General features: G+C 37.7%; 1 pseudogene; it reads right to left on the minus strand.

Annotated features, from left to right (window-relative positions):
* Positions 1–14,958: 14,958 nt before the first annotated feature.
* LOC105311859 (uncharacterized protein K02A2.6-like) lies at positions 14,959–18,524 on the minus strand (annotated as a pseudogene).
* Positions 18,525–18,722: the final 198 nt, after the last annotated feature.

The following is an 18,722-nucleotide window of genomic DNA, read 5'->3' on the forward strand; positions in this document are numbered from 1 at the left end:
CTAAACCCTAAACCCTCAGCCTACAAAGCATTCTCTTTGAATTACGTCCCATTTTTAATTTTAGGGCGCTCGGGTGTAGGGTTTAGTGTTTAGCTTTTTAGGTGCTTGGAAACAAATTACCTTCCTCTAATCTCTTTTTTTTTTACAGTTTTCACTTCGAAAGACATTCTTCTTGAAATAATACTTCTTATTAAATTCATTTATGTCATTAAAATGGGCAGCCACTTCCACCCGCACCCCCACCATAGAAGCCTCACCTTATATAGCATCCTTTTAGCTCAGGCTATTGTGGGGCATCCATTTATGATGTCATAAGTGACGTCATAGCCTTAAAATGGCCGATCTACCTGGGGCTGTAAAGTTTAAGTGACCCAAAAGCAGAGTTGTAGCTCCTGCTTGCTCTGACAATTGTCCTAAGATACTGGAACAACTGGATGGCCTTCTTGGGATAGAGCAAGCAGATTACACCTGCCATGAGTGTAAAATACCGGCAACGCTCTCTCACTCTGATGCTGTGGACAGTCATCGTTTTGATTCTCTCTTGTCTTGTTCACCTGATCTAAGGTCTAAGGCACTTCTTTTGCCTCTTCCATCCCACATGTTGGGGTATGGTTACAGGCAGTTATTTTATCCTGTCTGGGGCCTATATATTCTGATACAGAGTTTAGGCAGTTTTAGGTACTGGTTGAGGGTTCTGCTTTTTTCAGATGACCCAGCAGGTTGCATTGGATCAGTCACCTCAGACAGATTTGGAGATCACCAGGTGGCGTGTGATGGTGCTGGTAGAGACTTTATCGCCATGATGCCCAGAGGGACATTATCCATTCTGTTGCCTGTTGAGCAGCTTTAGGCCCTCATAAAGAGGTTCCTTCTGTCTTTTCCTTTAGAGGGTCTTGTCCCACAGATATCTATCTCTCCAGTTGGCATGAAAGGAGACCTGTAGCTTAGGATGTCGCTGTCTCCTCCCCTTTCCATTTCCTTATTATCAAATCTGCTGCTTTAATCCTGGGCCATACATCTACGTAAGACACATACAGGAAAAAGTGCCTTCATAGGCTGCCTGTATGTCTGTTGGGGTCTCTTTCCTTCCTTTGGTGGTGGAAACCCTGGGTGGATGGGGCTCAGATACCATCTCTTTCTTCTGTTTGTTGGTTCGTCTCCAAGAAAAATGGACCGGGTCTGGATTGCATAGTCATCTTCTCTAGTGCCTTTCTGTATACTTCTGGCACTCCAATACTTTGACGAGGATTTTACGGCCCCCTTCACCCCCTCCTGCAGATGGGTTGTTTGATATTTTCTCCTTTCTCTCCTTTTGCTCTTTCTTTCTTGTTTAGGTTGGCCTTTTTTCCCTCTTTTTTTCCTTGTATTGTTATTTGAATTTGGTTTTGTTTTTTGTCTTTGGCTTTTGTCTGTGCTTACATCAAAATAATAATAGTAAAAATAACAGTAATAAAGTAGGATTTTGGAGCAAATTTGTAAATAAGTAATGGAAACAAGGGCAGGTAGGATTCTGAATGACCAACAAAAATTCAAATTGAAAATCCCACTGTTATGACCAAATTCTTCTCTACATTGTACTTTCAATGTTATTATGTAAGAAACAATAGATCACCTTGCAATGTAGAGTAGAATTTGCATCAGAAGAGTAGGATTTTCAATTTGTATTTTTGTGTTGGTTGTTCAGAATCCTACTTGCCTCTGTTTCCGTTCCTTTTTTGACAAATTTGCTAAAAATCCTACTTGATCTTGTTTTTTTTTAAATTTTTTTGTTCTTTGTGTCAAATTAAAAAAAAAAGCTTCAACATTCAGATGGTGTCCATGGCTCCATTGCAATTGTGGTTACTAGTTATGCTGTGTTTAGTAAAACGGCACTAATGTACAATATAATAATAATCTTGGCACAAGTCCTTGTTCAAAAAGAAGTGAAAGTATCCAGCTTCCTTGCAATCCTTACCTGTTGACTGTTCCTTATGCAAGTTCATAATCACTCATCGTTGTAATAACATGCATTTTAATTATAATTAATTATTTTTTTGATATTTTAAATACAAATTATTTATCATTAATTTTATATCAATAAAACAATAAAATCCAGGACTCAATACCTTCTCTTCGTTGGAAATGAAAGCCTGGAACCTCCACTAAGTATTGTAGCTCATCAAGCATAGCTAAGTAAAAAGGTGCATGCTTTTCCCAGTTCTTTCCTGAGTATGTGCGGCCACACCAAAGCAAGGAGCATATGCTTCTTTGATTCACAAAATGGCAGCACATGATAAGTATGAGTGATTCAGCAGTCATAGTGTCACTCTCCTTTCTTGGAGAATGAGTTGATGGGATATGAATCTATGCATAAACTGTTGAAGCAGAATGTAGTAAATGTTAGCCTTTAAGGACTAGTCAACTTTGAGATACACACAGATAACTGGATTAACAGGAGATGATGAAAATGAAAAATGTGGACTGAACAAGAATGGTCGCTCTGCCAATTTTTGACTTTCCTCTTAGACAAGGTTTAGAGCCACGCTAATGGCACCAATTGAGTCAAGATACTGTCCTCTAAAAAGTGTGGTAAGTATAGGAGCTTGTTTTCCTGGTATAGCGAAGCTGCAAAAGTCGTGGCAGCCATATTATTTGGGGTGAATCTTAATTAGTGATGCTACCGCGTTACTAATAGCCATCATAATATTAATGTGTCTTCGTGTAGGTTTCGTCTGTTGTATAATAATAATAATAATAATAATAATAATAATAATAATAATAATAATAATAATAGGTTTGGTCTGTTGTATAATAATAATAATAATAATAATAATAATGATAATAGTAATGATAATAATAATGATAATAATCGACAAAACACAACTAAACTGTGAACAACCAAAAACTAAACCACAAATTTCCCAACCATGAGCAAACTATGAAAATTTTAAACTGGTTATAATAATAACACTTGTGATAATAATAATAAAAAACTGAAATACTAACCATGCCACCCCCCAACAACGAATAATCTAGCTACAGCTACTATGCCTACCCTACTAAATGACGATACAAACACCACCTCTACCCATACCAAGATTCAGATCATTAAAGAAGACATTACGAATCATAAAACAATAACTCAAACCTCAAAAGATTAGTGGCAACTAACAGCACCTGATGAACACAAAGCAGCACACGAATACATAACATGAGGGCAACGAATGCTTCCAAGGGGCTTTGTACCGGGGCCCAAAATAAGATGGACAAATGAGAACAACCAATAAATAACAAAATAAATAATAGAATTGGACACACATCCCTTGTCAGTATGCGGGTCAGAGGTAGGGCTCTCAAAGCGACCCGCAGGAAGTAGATTGTCTAAACAATCACCTGTGGCAACAGGAGGGGCAGCCTGATTGTGACCCGTCTTCCTCCCTAACATCCAGAAGCTCTGAGCCCCAGCAGCCACAGAGCCTTCTTGATACCTGGTAGCCACTGAAAGGGAACTAGCAGCCGTAGTGGAGCCCACAGATAGTGAAGGCTGACTCAATGCACAAGGCAAACGGCCAGAGTGACCTGAACTCCGGAACTACTGGCACTCCAAATTTCAGCATTGCTTTCTAACACCAGATACACAAATCCCACAAGAAACAAGAGAAAATAAAAAAGTCTCAAACTCAGCTCTGGTAGCCACCAGTACTCACACTGCAAGGACAATGAGTTCAGTGCACATGTGCAGGAAGGTACCATGTTTTTCTGATTAATTGTAATTACACGCAAGCCTTTAAAGTTTACTATATTGTATTGATGATGCACATTTTTCTTATTATTTTGATTAAGAAAACCATTATAATTCTTTATATTTTTGATAGACTGTTGCAGGACAGTACCGATGAAATGAAGAAGCCTGCAAAAAATTTCATTAATGCTGGAAAACCTCTGGAGGATTACCAATTACTCTAAAAGGGTTGTAAAAAATTTCCTTGATTATCATAAAGGTTGTTATTCCAAGGAGCTATGCTTCGATGTTTTATTGTTTATTTCCTTCTCGTTTGGATCACCATCTGGCTTTGAATTGGTGTACAATTATGGTGTACCCATCTGGTGTCATCCTCTAATGCTACTTCTATCTCTTCTTCTAGCTCTGTCACTGTTTCTATCGCTTTTTGAGGCACAATTTTTTTATGCCTTTATTGTCTGATATTTTACTTCTTCTCAATTTCTTGTTCACTAGCTCCTTCAGCAATTATTATTTAATGCAGCACATGGTAAATCTGTGCATGAATGTGTGCAGAGCCTTTGATGTGAGTCATCATGACATAGCAACTTATAACATGGTTAGTTTGTGATGTATCTAATTTACAATCACCTCCCCCTTGGGGGCACACTCCCTCGAGATTGGTGACTGTAAGGCTCCATTCACATGACAACAGCTACGGAAAATGCAAACAAGACACAAAAGAAAATGCTTCCGTTTCTCATGCATTGACATGGAAACAAAAACACACATTTAAATTAACTGCATTAATTATTATTTTATTAATTAAAGAAGCACGTGACAGGAAAAGAAAATATAGCGGCTGGACGTAGTGAAGCCTTGGGCTCTGGTAGAAAATAGGAGAAAGAAGACTTTAAATGCACAGAAAATGAGGCTGAACTGCTTCTAAATGTGACTTATGATTATAAAGTTAAAAAGCTATCTGAAAATATCAATTGAGAAAAGACAAAGTATGATGACATCTAGACACTGATGCGCCAAGAGTTACCTAACACTAAAGAGGAAGCAGAAGCAAACTGGTCTTAGGTTTATCCTCACACTAAAGAAGAGGTCACTAAGAAGGTTCTTACTGCAAAGCTGAAGGCCATACGCATTAAATTTTGAGAGGCTGTTCATTCCGGTCAAAGAAGTGGCCACGGCCATTTAGTCCTCCTATACTATGAGATATGTGAAAAAATTTGGGGTGGTTTGCCAGCAACTGAAGTGATTCAAACTGGATTGGAAAGTACTGAAATTTTTGCAGATGAAAGAATCCTAACTATTGACAGTCCACAAGACAGCCCTTCCGTCACAGGTATAGAGAATTCACTAGATGAGCAAGATGTAAGTGACAATCAATCAAATAGTGCAGATGATTCCAATATTAGAGAGAATGGTGATTTAGTTAAGAGGAGAGAGCATCTGGCTAACAAACTAAGCACTTAGAGACATGAACATATGAAAAGGACATTACGGTATAGCGGGTTTTTTTGAGGATAATAAATTTCGTGAATGACCCATATCTGGAAGTTTGCAGAATTATTTTTTGTGAATTTCCACTTATCTGCCATCTTGTACTGTATTATATTGATTTTCAAGTAATTTTATTTCGTGAATCAGAAAAAAATCCGCGAAATTTGTTATCCTCGAAAGAAAAAAGTGCTATACGGTACCAGTTGACTCACAGCAGTTGTCATGTGCCCAGGAATTGGTACTAAAAGAGAATTGTGAATCAAATACTGATGTTTGAGAAGCAATACAGTCAAACAATGGATAATTTTTCTGCAAATATAGATAAAATAGCCAATTCAATTTCCAATGGATTTCTAATGTTAAGGAATGTACTGGCCCTTCCTCCACCTCCAAACCCTCACTATTACCCATCCCAGTATCATCAAGTACCATTCAAGCATCACGCATCACCTGCAAATTATCCGACATCCTCTCATTACTCTAGAATTAGTTACACTCAAGCTCCACCCCCAAACACTGATTCTCAATAATCAATTATAATGTATGTGTAACTTACAAAAACCATGAACATAATACATAATAATTGTGATAACAATGATAGGTTTCTTTAATCTTTTCTTCAATAATAATAATAATAATAATTAGTAACCTAAGGACAAAAATAAAATAATAATAATAATAATAATAATGATAATAATAATGATAATAATAATAATCAGTAACTTAAGGACAAACTTAGAATAATAAAAACAACAAATAATTACAACAACAACAAAAGGGAGAGCAGTAGCAGTACAATAATAATAATAATAATAATAATAATAATAATAATAATAATAATAATAATAATAATAATAATAGTAGTAGAAATCACAGAAAATAATAATCACATTACTTAGCAACAAATGTAGTTACGGATCAAAGTACTGCGTAAGTATCCTTTGAACCATCTTGCCTTCTGTTTCATTATTGTGGCTGTTTGACCTGCTTGAACTTGTGGGTGTTTGAAATGTATTGTCACTATGTATTACTTTTTGAACTTTATCTTCACAGATAAATTTAAGATTCAGTTCACAATAATTGTGCGTCACAAAACAAGCATAAATGACATACGTAAGTTGTTGAATATTTATGTCCATAGCACGTTTCAGTGCTCCAATATGAGCCTGGAGCCTCCCAAAGGATTATTCAATGACATTACGGGCAGAGCATATTTATACCCAAAATACAGCTCTTGAGGCAAGGATGCACCATTAACATATTCTTTCATTAAATATGGTAACAATAAGTATGCGGGATCACCTAACAAGAATACAGGTATGGGATCAGATTCTTCTAGAATGCGTCTTGGACAAGGTGGTATCTGGCCTGTTTTTAGCATATAATTTATACGAGTTAGCGAAAATTCTTGCGTCATGAACACTACCTGGCCATTTGATGACGACGTCGAGAAAACAATATTTGAAATTGCAACAAGCTTGTACATTGAGGGAGAATCGACTTTTTATGTTAATGTAATCAGTGAGTTGGTGGTAAGTGCTCTAATATCGATGTGAGTTCCATCAATGGCACCGATACACAGAGGTACCCCATATTGGTTGTAAAAATTCTCAACTTTCTCCATCACTTCTTCAGTAGTAGGCAAATGAATGTATTTAGTGTCCAAATACACTGCCAGTACATAACACACATGGCGAACTATAGTTCACACAGTAGAGAGCCCAATACCAAAAGCATTGGCAAACTTCCTTAGTCTTTTCTCATCAGATGGGTAATAGATAGTCACTGCTACCTGCTTTTTCACTAAAATCTAATTTCTCAAATTAGTTGCATTCTTTTCCAAAAATGAACAGAGTTTGTCACAGAGCCTTAAAAAGTTGTCCTTTCGCATTCTAAAATTGTCCTTCCAATCTTTGTCAACTACCACATCATTAACAAAATTCATCCACCAGTCATCAGTTCTTCCAGGCTTTACCCAGTAAGAACTAAAGCACTGCTTCTTTCTCCTTTTACAGATTTTACCCAAACTTCTTCCGACAAAACTGTACATCCTCTGCTGCATCTTAAAGAAAGTAGCAGATATACTTGATTAAATATCAGTAAGTTCAACAGGTACAATGAAATCATTGCAGAGAGTAAATTACACAGAGCCAAAGCTGCCACAAGCCTCTTCTTCTCTTCCTCCATTTTATTTTACGATATGATCATGTGATGTGGGCCTGGTAGCACATGATTGTGATCATTTTTAGCGTTCACACGCGAACGCATACTGTAGTTGGACAGGAACGATTCACTTTCAAACTGTTCTCATTTTCACTTTGTTTTGCTATTGTTTTCATGTAAAAAGGACAAAACACACAAGAAACAATACAGTTAGCAGCAAAAACAGTGTCGTGTGAACAGAGCCTAAATTAAATACATCACTCCTAGCCACGTCATAGGTATTACTTATGAAGCTGAGAAACGAAACAATTAGACATGACTAGGACATGAAGTATCATTTTAAAACCAACCTCAAATGATACAAGCTCAGTTTGATCTGTCACATCTGGTATAAATTGCTTTATTAGCTAAGAAAAAAACAAATAGTGCGAAGTAAGTAATACATGAAACATGTTTTAAAACCAACCTCAAGTGATAAGAAAAAAGTCTCCTCAGTCACTTCAGGTATACACCATACTATGAAAGTTTGAAAAGAAGAAATTAAGAAACGAGAAGTGAGTAGAACATAAAACATTATTTTAAAAACAAATTCAAATGATAAGCGATCAGTCAGTTCCAGTATTAACTACATCATGAAACGCAAAAAAGAAACAAATGAGAATTGAGTAAAACATAAAACATCATTTCAAACAGGTGTAACTGTTTAAAATTATTCCTATAATTGGTTTTACCACTTTGTGCAAGTACAGCTGGGTTTTTATTAAGACTTATGAAGGATCACTTAACTTACCAATAATTCTAGAGAAGACTTTAGAAAGTATTTGAATGTTCTTTCGCTGTAAGAAAGCTCATAACTTAGTTTCATGTGCAAATCGCCATTTTGTTTGCCGTAACAATACCCACTTACGTGAGCAGGGCAGGTGGTTACTAAGGCTGTTATTTCTTGAACACATTGTGTATAGAGGACATGTAACTGTTGACATACAAAGAAATATACATCTCACGTAGGTGAAACCATTATAAGACAACCTTGGGGGCAAAGCCACCAGGTCGTAAAAATGGCCCCGACATGTTAAGAACTCTGTCTGATCAGTGAATTCTAATGCAAACAATACTATGAAAATGAGAAGAAAAGAAACATAGTGAGAAGTAAGTAGCACATTAAACAACATTTAAAACCAACCTCAATTGATAAGATCTCATTCTGATCAGTCACTCCTGGAATGAACTATACTATGAAAGTGAGAATAAAAGAAAGAAATAGTTAGAATTCAAAAGTGAATGAAACATATTGTAAAACCAACCTTAAATGATAAGAACAAAGTCTGATCAGTCACTTCCAGTATACACCATATAAAGAAACTACAATAATAAAAAACCATGAAACAAGCGTAACAGTGTAAAAATATTTCTATAATTGTTTTCACCACCTTGCAAGTACAACTGGGTTCTTATTAAGACTTATGAAGGTTCTCTCTACCTTCTAATGGTTCTAGAGTAGTCTTTAGACAGTATCTCCATGTTCTTTCGCTGTTAGAAAGCTCATAACTTTGGCCAGTGTGCAAGCCGCCATTTTGTTTGCCGTGACCACACCCACTTACGTAGCGTGGGCGGGTGGTTGCTAAGGCTTGTCATTTCTCCAATACAACATGTATAGAAGAAATGTAAGTGTTGACATACAAATATATATATATCGCATGTGGGTGAAATCAATTATAGGACAACCTGGGGGCTACGCCCCCAGGTCGTACAAATGTTACATAAGGTCTTGCTTAAGATCTTATGAAACCTTAAAACAATCATACAATGTTTAATTTAATAATGCCTTTTCTTGTATGATCATTAGAGAAGTTCCAAAATCTTGAGAAAATCTGACGTTAAATCTTACACTATTATACTATGTCCTAACTGAGAATGGACCGGAAGTGGAAGCAGCTGCATTGGAATTTGAAAAATGTAGTTACGTCACTAATGACGTGTTATAATGATATTCATGAAGACATGGCCGATATTTTGGCTGTGTTGTTTCACTCTTAAAATAGTCTTGTTCTTCCCGATAAGCAGTACAATAGCTGCTGGAGTCAACTAGTCTTCATAAAGGCCATCATTATCAGAAGATATAGCTCTATTAGCTTTTTAAAAGAAGAATTATCAGTTTGGGCGCTCGACCACATGTGCTTATGTAAGCTATGACATCATAAAACGTCATTGCGGTTAGCTTTGGTATGCCATTGGGTTTATAGGGAGAACCAGGTTCTCAGGGTTCCCAAGGGTTGAGAGACCCAAGACCTGAGATCCTGAAGCGGCATTGGGCGACTAAGAACCTGTGAAAGTCTCATTCTTATCCCACATTCCTATAAAAAGTTATTCCAGTTTTTCTTGGTCCAAACTCAGTTAGGACATAGTATTGTCAAGATCAATAACTAAATCTTGCTTACCTTTTCAGACTCTTACAAGAGATATATGAGATGTTGCTTTATGATTTTGAAAAATTCTGTTTTTACATGGAATTAAAAGGACACACTTCATTCGTTCATTATTATTGAGTATTATTATTATTAATGGAAGAGGTGTGGCCTGTGTGCTCTGCATTGTGGTTCTATGGTTATTGTCTTTTTTCTTTAACTAGAAGTTTTCTTTTAAAACTGGGCACTGTTGACTTGCTCTCATCTTTATTAACACAAGGAAAAATATGAAGCAATTGCTCCCCAGCATTATTACATTTGGAGCTCCCACCAAGATCCAGGTATCAACTTGACATGCCAATGAAGGTCGAGATTAAAACTCAGCTGGATGAAGCCCGTGCCTTGGTAGAGTCCCTCAAGCTGAGCTAGGTCAAGTGAAGTATAGTCTAGAGGAGAAGCTAGATCAGATAGGTGAAATCAAGCAAAGAGCAAGTAGATGGGCCCGATGGCGTCTTGAAGAGTCTGAGCAAGTTTCTAAACTTACTTTGATGAAGAAGAAGAAAGCGTTGAGACAGTCGCTGAAGTTTCGCAACTACCTGATTCAATTGTTAAGGGAGAAGGTGCAGAACAAAGTTGAGAGAGTTTGTTCTGATCCCAGTTTGGGGGATGTGAGAGGCACTAGTACTGACGCTAGCTTGGAGACAGGCACTGTGGCACTTCAACACCGGCCAGCAAAGTTGAGGCTGAATGATACACTTGCCAAGTTTAGCGGTGGGAATACAGAGGATGAAGGAGCATTCCCAAGGTGGCTAAGTAAGCCGGATTAAGTTGCCGAGATATATAAGTGGAGTGAGGGTAAGAAGTTGGTACATTTTGAGTTGCTACTGACTGGGAAAGCAAAGAAGCTGCATGAGTTGCTACCAGCAGGAGGTAGTTGGTTTTATCAGGTTGCTGTAAATGCTTTGACGAAGCAACTCACACCTGCTGGGAGGAAATCTCTTAGATCAGCACAGCTAATGAGAAGAAAGCTGCAAGTAAATGTGTCCGTTGGTGTTTGTTCAGGATTTTGAGACTTTTTTTTATGTAAGCTATTGTCAGATACAGGGGATGGATGAAGGGTCGTGTGCCATGCTGAAAAGTGTTCATTGAAGGGTACTACTCAAATGGCAGGAGGTCTTGCCATATGCCGAAACATTTGGAGACGCTTTGTATCCAGCCAAAATTATTGAGGAATAATAGTGAAGATGCACCCTGGTCAACAGAATCCACCTTGTTTATTAAGCAAACCTAACGACCAGAGTGATCTAAGCCAAAGGTCAAATCCTCACAGCAAGAGCAAAATGTCATCGTTCTGGGAGCACTCGACACCTCATTAAGGATTCTTCCATGAGGAAATCCACCACTGACACACCTGGAAAAGGGAGCAACACTCTACCAATGCAATTACTGGCCAGTATCATGATGATAGAGATGGTGATTGTGAGAAACTTCACAAGCAATGGTTGATAGCTGAGCTGGCAAGAATGAAAAGACGTTACAAGAAACACTGTAACTTACATGTAGACACTGTTACATGAGCTGTTGGACCATTGTATTTTTGCAAAGCAGAGGCCAAGGGTCAGCAAGTAGAAGCACTTATCGACTCTGGATCTTGGCCAATGTTATGACTCTTAGTCTTTTTCACAGGATTGCAAAGAAAGCACGTAGTAGTACTGTGGGACTACAATTATTACCCACACAAGATAGGGGCATAGCCAAATTGGAAGTCAAGTTTGAAGGGTCTAAAACTCTACTGACCCCATATATATTAATATGGACTTTGAGAATCGACTGACTGAATTATGTATATTTGGTACTAACCTTTTATATTCCTCTGGAAGATTGCTTGTACGCCTCTTTTAAAGTTGGTTGTCCAAAAAAATGAGCATGTTAAGTAATCTTGTCCACCATCTACTCTTGGCTACTTCTATTAGACAGTTTACATTATTTGTGGTATGGCAGAACAGGGAAAGGAGACAAGGAAAGAAATTTATTTTAGTTGTGTTGTAAATGCTCCTCTTGTGTCAGGACAAGTTTATCTGACACCTCTAACACAACCTACTGTTTCTGTTCAGCCAACTAATAGTGACCAGCCACCCACTACTGCAAGACAACAACAAACGGCTGGCACCACCCTCAATAAGGTGATATTAAAAGCAAGTGTGAAGAGTGGGAAGAATGATGAAGTCAAGCTGTTCCACTGAGGAATATAAATCCTCTTTCTATCACAACCTGTGCTAAATTGAAATCTGTCATCATTACACAGTTCAAAACTGACATGAAGGACCCTCAAGAGTATGATGTAAGAGTAATAGATGGCTCTGCTGCCGTTAAAATGAGGACAGCAGAGGACGTAACTGAGGTTTGGATTAATATTCTTACAAGTCAGAATGGTGTGATGGATTAAAGGGTAAAGTTGCCACCAGTGCTATGTGTTTGGGAGGAAATAATGACAGCAACAGTTTCACATTGGAGCAAGGGAGAAGCTAGAAGAAAAGGAAAGTGGATGATACCAAGGAACATCAAAGTAAAGTAGACAAAGTGTTTCAGGATTAAAAAAGAATCATGGGGAATCATACACATGAATGCAGCTAAGGATTTGATGTCAGATGAATGTCGGTGGTTTCCATAACTCACTTGATGACGCACCTAATAAATCTATGTTTGTTAGAGCCAGTGGTGGTAGTAATAGTAGCAGTACAAAATGCACTGCTAATGATGACGTGACTAAAGCTATAACACAGATAGCTTCTGTTTCTAAGGTACAACGGCATAAACCATTTTTGCAGATGCCAAAGTACCAGTTGTTTACCTTATGTTTTTGCTATTATCCAAAATTTTTTCAATGTTTTAGAATAGTTTTGTACAGTTAACTTCACTTAACTATAAAAAATGGATGAAAATTGAGTGAAGGAATCTTTAACATCAAGCAAACACTAATTTTCAGTAAAATATTTGTTTTCGTAATATCAATTTTTGTTAAAGTATGCTCTATCACTTGGCAAAGTTCTTCACATTTTGCAAAACTGGCTGAAATGTTTTATAGATGTTTTCACTTTTAAACAACAAATTATCCCAGAAAGATTTGCTGCAAGAAACCTCAACTGAGTGGTTGCCTTTGTAGTGACTAGCAAAGTAACTGGTATTATTATTATTGTTTTTCTGAGACTGATTACTCTATCTAATTAATAGTATTATTACTTGCTGCTGCTAGCATTTGTAGTCTAACAAAAAATTATCATTATTATTATTATTATTATTCTTGCTATTGTTTTGTGCACGCATGCACATACACACTACACACATGTTCCTTCATCCCTTCCTTCTCTTCTTGGTTTTTCCTCCTTGATTAGTCTTTTCCCATTTGTTTATCCATGATTCGGAGCTTATTACATCCTGCATTCGCATGATAAAGCAGCTAAATAAACAATAGTCAGATTCAAACTGGTTTGCCATTTTAATTAACAGTTCGACTAAGTTTTTAAAATAATTATGACGTCATTAATTAATCCCACCTTGCAATTAAATTGTCCCACCAGTTCTATGATATACAGAGGTATCCAGCAATGACACAAGATCAAAGATGGCGCGTGTTTCTAATGCAGTCAATGTGAATTTTTCTTTCTAAGTTTTTCTGCTGTTATTATTGTTATCATTAAGGTATGAAAAAATGTTTTTAGGGACATAGCTTCAATATTAATTATTTAAATGTATATGTAATGTGATTCACTAAGTTCACATGAATCCCTTGATGTAAAAACTATCAGCTATGTCATTCTGCTTATTTGTATAATTAGTCCCATCACAATTTAATATGCCTTCAATTTGGCGCTTCTTTTATTTTGCTTGTCTTCTTGTAATTAATTTTTGAGCCTGTTCAACAGATTTTTTCATTACAACATCCATCAAAATTAATAATACAATAATGCTAAAAGAAATAAGCAACATTGTTCTGTTCCAACCCAATCATAGTGACAATGATGTTCAGCTCAATTAGACACTGGCATGAACTGTGATCAAGTCTATCCTAAAAAAGGAGTTGTGTATAAATGGTGATTTTAACTTTAAAGAATTCAAAAATCAATTTTATTTTTACGATAATGCATTGCAAGGTTACAAACACAATAAAGTGCTAATTTACTATTTTCAATTCCTCTATCGTTCACAGGAGTATCTAGTGTTGTTTTAGTTAACAATAACTAAAACTAAAACATATTTCATTGACCTGTTATTCTTACGTAAAACTAAAACTTAAGTTCAAATTTATCAGTGCTTATAACTAAAACTAAAACTTCAGTTGTGCGTTACATTAAATAAAAGTGAAACCAAAATTGCTCACTTGTAGCAAATTTAATAATTGCAGTATTAAGAGGTGCAACCACCACTGTAGTGACTGAATGAAGAGAACTTGAACTTCGTATTTTGTGAATATTGACTTATTGTAAAAAGGCTAAAATCTCTGACAAAAATGAAAAGAGCATACACTTATATACAAATAGTTTTACATCATATTACATCACAATGACAAAACATTACACAACAGTCAGAATCAGTATACGTGAACTGATAAGCCTAGTAAATCATAAGCATAAGAGCGACAAGAAAAGAAATAACATCGTAAAGCAATGCAAGAATAGTAGTAATTAATAATAGTAATAATAATAATTGTAGCAACAATAGTAGTAGTAATAATCACAATAACAATAATAATAATACTAGAAATAACTGTAATCAAAATGCCTTAGAAAATAATCATAGGAATGAATACCAAAATAATATATCAATATATAACACCCCTTCCCTCTTAAGTTAACATACATATGTCCCATGATCAGTAGTCATCGTTGAACAAGTCGATCAACAAATTGGTGGGGCCAAAGGAGGCGGAGTAGGAGGTGGAGGCAGGTTAGAAATTGATGGAGTGAAATCATCATCCCAATCACTGTCCTCCGGAAGGGTATCTGGCTCAGATTTTTAAGTGTACCTTCTTCTGAGCTGATCAGCATGTCTTTTAAGCACTAAGCCATTCATAGTTTCAACATGGTAAGACAATGGTCCAGTGACCTTACAGACAACCACAGAAATCCATAATAGCTTCCCAGAGTAGTTCCTTGCAAACAGCTTCTCATGTAGCTTAAATCATCTTGCATTGCTTTTAGTCTTCTCTTTCTGTGAAGGTAGAGTGAAATCTGGGTGAGCAGTATCTAAGACTGATCTCAATCGACGTCCCATTAAGAGTTCAGCTGGCGACTGCCCAGTAATAGATTGAGGAGTGATTCGGTAAGAGAAAAGGAATCGAGCAAGTCTTTCTTGTAGTGGTCCTTCCATCTTCTTAACAGCATTCTTAAATGTCTGCACTGCTCTTTCTGCTAGACTGTTAGACCTCAGATAGTAAGGAGCAGTTAGTGAATAGCGATTACCATTGAGAGACAAGAATATCTTCATTTCTTGACTAGTAAATGAAGGTCCATTATCAGAGACCAACTGATGAGGAAGACCATGAGTAGAGAATATGTGACGAAGGACTTTGATAGTCGCTTCAGAGGAAGTAGAGGGTACAATGCATACTTCTAACCAGCGAGAGTGAGCATCTATCAGAATGAGGAAGTAGTGTCCCAGGAAAGGACCAGCATGGTCAATATGAAGTCGTGTCCATGGAGTCTTTGGAACTTCCCATGGGTGTACAGGAGTTTGAGGGGGAGAGCACTGTTTTCTTGGCATGCCTTACATTTCTTTGCTAGATCTCCAATTGCCTTGTCTAATCCAGGCCACCAGAAATAGCAGCGAGCTAGACTCGTCATTTTTGACATTCCCTGATGCGCTTCATGTAATGGAAGCAGAATTGCTGACTGACCATGGGATGGAACAATCACTCTTGAACCTCAAAGGAGACATTCATTAGCTACACTGAGTTCTATGAAACAGTGTGAATAAGGTTTCAGTTGTGGAGCATCATCAGGTACCTCCCCTCCAGTGAGTAATATCTGACGCAACCTTGATAAGGTTGGATCCTTATCTGTCCACATCTTAATATTATCAGCTGAAACTATAGTTTCAGAAATATGTTCAAACATTAGCACTACATCTTGTGGTATAGGGCAGAAGAAGGGAAGTTAGGAAGTGGTAGTCTGCTCAATGCATCTGCATGTGGTATTAATTTACCTGGTTTGTACTGGATAACAGTTATATGCTGATAGTGCAATTGCCCAATGTTGGATACGAGATGAGGCAAGTAGAGGAGTCTGTTTAGACTCACTAAGGAGAAACTGTAGTGGTTTATAGTCAGATTGAAGAACAAATTTTCTACCATAAATGTAATCATGAAATTTGCGAACAGCACAGATAATTGCAAGAGCTTCCTTCTCCAATTGAGAGTACTTCTTTTCAGCTACTGAGAGAGTACTGGAAGCATATGTAACTGTCAGGTCAGTCCCATCAGACATCCTGTGGCTGAGGACTGCTCCTAGTTCGTAAGGTGAAGCATCACAAGCTACCACGAGCGGCTTCTTCTCATCATAAAGCGTTAAGACAGATGAGGAATAAAGCATGGCTTTAGCCTTTTTGAAATGCTTTCTCTTGGTCTTGAGACCATTTCCAGGAAGGATCTTTACGAAGTATTAGATGAAGAGGAGATAATACAGTGGCTACATCTGGTAGAAACTTGTGGTAATAGTTGAATAGTCCTAAGAAGGATTTCAATTCCGTGACATTAATAGGAGTAGGCGCTTCTCAAATAGCCTTCACTTTGGCTTCTGAAGGGTGTAGACCATCTGAATCAATGATGTGTCCCAAGTACTCAACTGATGGAACCCCAATTTACACTTGGACTGCTTTAAAGTGAGTCCTGCCTCCTCTAGAGTTTGCAAAACAGCATGAAGATTATTAAGGTGATCAGCATCATCAGTACCAGTAACAAGTATGTCGTCTATGTAGACACATACATGATGCAAGTGACTGAGTAAGTTCTCAATTGTACGTTGAAATAATGAGGGTGCTGATGAGACTCCAAAAGGAAGACACTCATATTGGAAGAGCCCTTTGGGGGTATTGATGGTTGTCAAAATCTTGGAAGCCTCACCTAGTGGTATTTGAAGGTCAGCATGCTTTAAATCGAGTTTTGAGAAGATCTTTCCTCCAGCTAGGGCAGCGAACAGATCCTCTGATTGAGGTAATGGGTATGTATCAGTTAACAGAACTGGGTTCACAGTAACTTTGTAGTCCCTGCACAATCGAATAGACCCATCAGTCTTTACAATAGGAACTATTGGTGCAGCCCACTTAGAGTACTTTACAGGTGTAATAACTCCTAAACCTCTTAGGCAATCTATCTCGTTGAATACCTTTTGTCTCAGCAATAGAGCGACAAGACGTGGACGGTAGAACTTCGGTTTCGCATCTGACTGGACTTGAATCTTGGCTGTGAAGTCTCGCAGCTTTTCCAATTCTGAACGCAATACTGGAGCATGCTTCTGGAGTACTTCACCTAAAGAAGAAAACGAACAATTATAATTAATAAGGGACCAATCTAGTCAGATAACTTCCAACTAATTACGACCCAATAGAGTCGGTCCATTTCCAGGATCTATCACCAGTGGTAGAGTAGCAGTCTGGGACTGATAACGAACATCAACATCTATAGCACCAACTGGCTTGATCTTCTCTCCAGTATGCGTAGTTAGAACTACATGAGAAGGAGAAAGTGGAGGAAGAGTAGAAGAAAGAGAGGAATAAGTGTCTTTACTCATTATAGATATGGAAGCCCCAGTGTCCAGTTCCATGGAAAGGTCAACCTTATTGGCACTCACTGAAACAACAATAGGTTTTCCTGCAGAAGGCAAAGTAAACAATGGGTAGTCCTCTTGGTCAGAGTCTCCCATGGGAAGAGAATGTGCTTTGAGGTCCAGGTTGTGAGGTGGGTGTTGTCTGTTTTTCTGCTGAAGTTGCGGTGGATACCCAGTCTTGGCTTTAGGATGATTCTTCTGCTGCTGTGGCTTCTTTTTTTGACTGCGACATACCCTGGCTAGGTGTCCCTTCTTTCCACACAGCCTACAATCTGCCTCAATAAACTTGCATATAGTAGCGTAATGATCTCCACCACATCTGTAACACTCAACTTTACTCTGCCTGTATGACAATTCCTTCTTGCGAACAGGAGTCGGCGTCTGGTGCTGTGACTTACTCCCAGGTAGATGAGAGACATCATGAGCAACTAGCTCCATAGCTTGAGCTATTTGAAATACTTTATCGTAATATAAATCTGGCTCTTGTAAAAGTATTCTTTGGGTTCGAATGCTGTTGATGCCACAAACGAGCCTATTCCGAATCACAGCATCTAGAGAATCTTGGAAATCGCAATGTTCTATCACATGGAGCTCTGCCACATAGGTTGCCACTGTCTTGTCTTGTTTCCTAACTCTCGTGTGGAACTTAAAGCGTTGAACTATAGATGGTTGAGGATCGAAATGCTTCTGCAGAACGTCCTTCATCTTATCCAAGGTGATGGTAGCATCCTGAGGTGTCTTTGGTTGTAGTAGGCTCTTCAGTAGTCAGTACGTCCTAGGTCCTATCACAGTAATAAAGACTGCTTCCTGAGATTCTGCTGCTGTAATCTTGGTAGCCTTGAATAAGAAGTCAAGTCTCTCGGAGTAAGAAGTCCAGGATTCCTTAGAAACATCGAATGCCAACATCTTGCCATGCGTAGCCATTGTGTAAGTAGTGAGAAGTAGGAAGAAACAGCAAAGTAGTCCAGTTACCCTCGTCGCCAGTGTAGTGACCAAATGGAGAGAGCTTGACCTTTGTATTTTGTGAATATTGACTTTTTGTAAAATGGATAAAATCTTTTCTGACAAAAATTAAAAGAACATACACTCATATACAAACAGTATTACATCATATTACATTAC

This window comes from Amphimedon queenslandica, unplaced genomic scaffold (genome assembly GCF_000090795.2).
Source record: "Amphimedon queenslandica unplaced genomic scaffold, v1.1 AMPQUscaffold_13503, whole genome shotgun sequence".
Lineage (NCBI taxonomy): Eukaryota > Metazoa > Porifera > Demospongiae > Haplosclerida > Niphatidae > Amphimedon > Amphimedon queenslandica.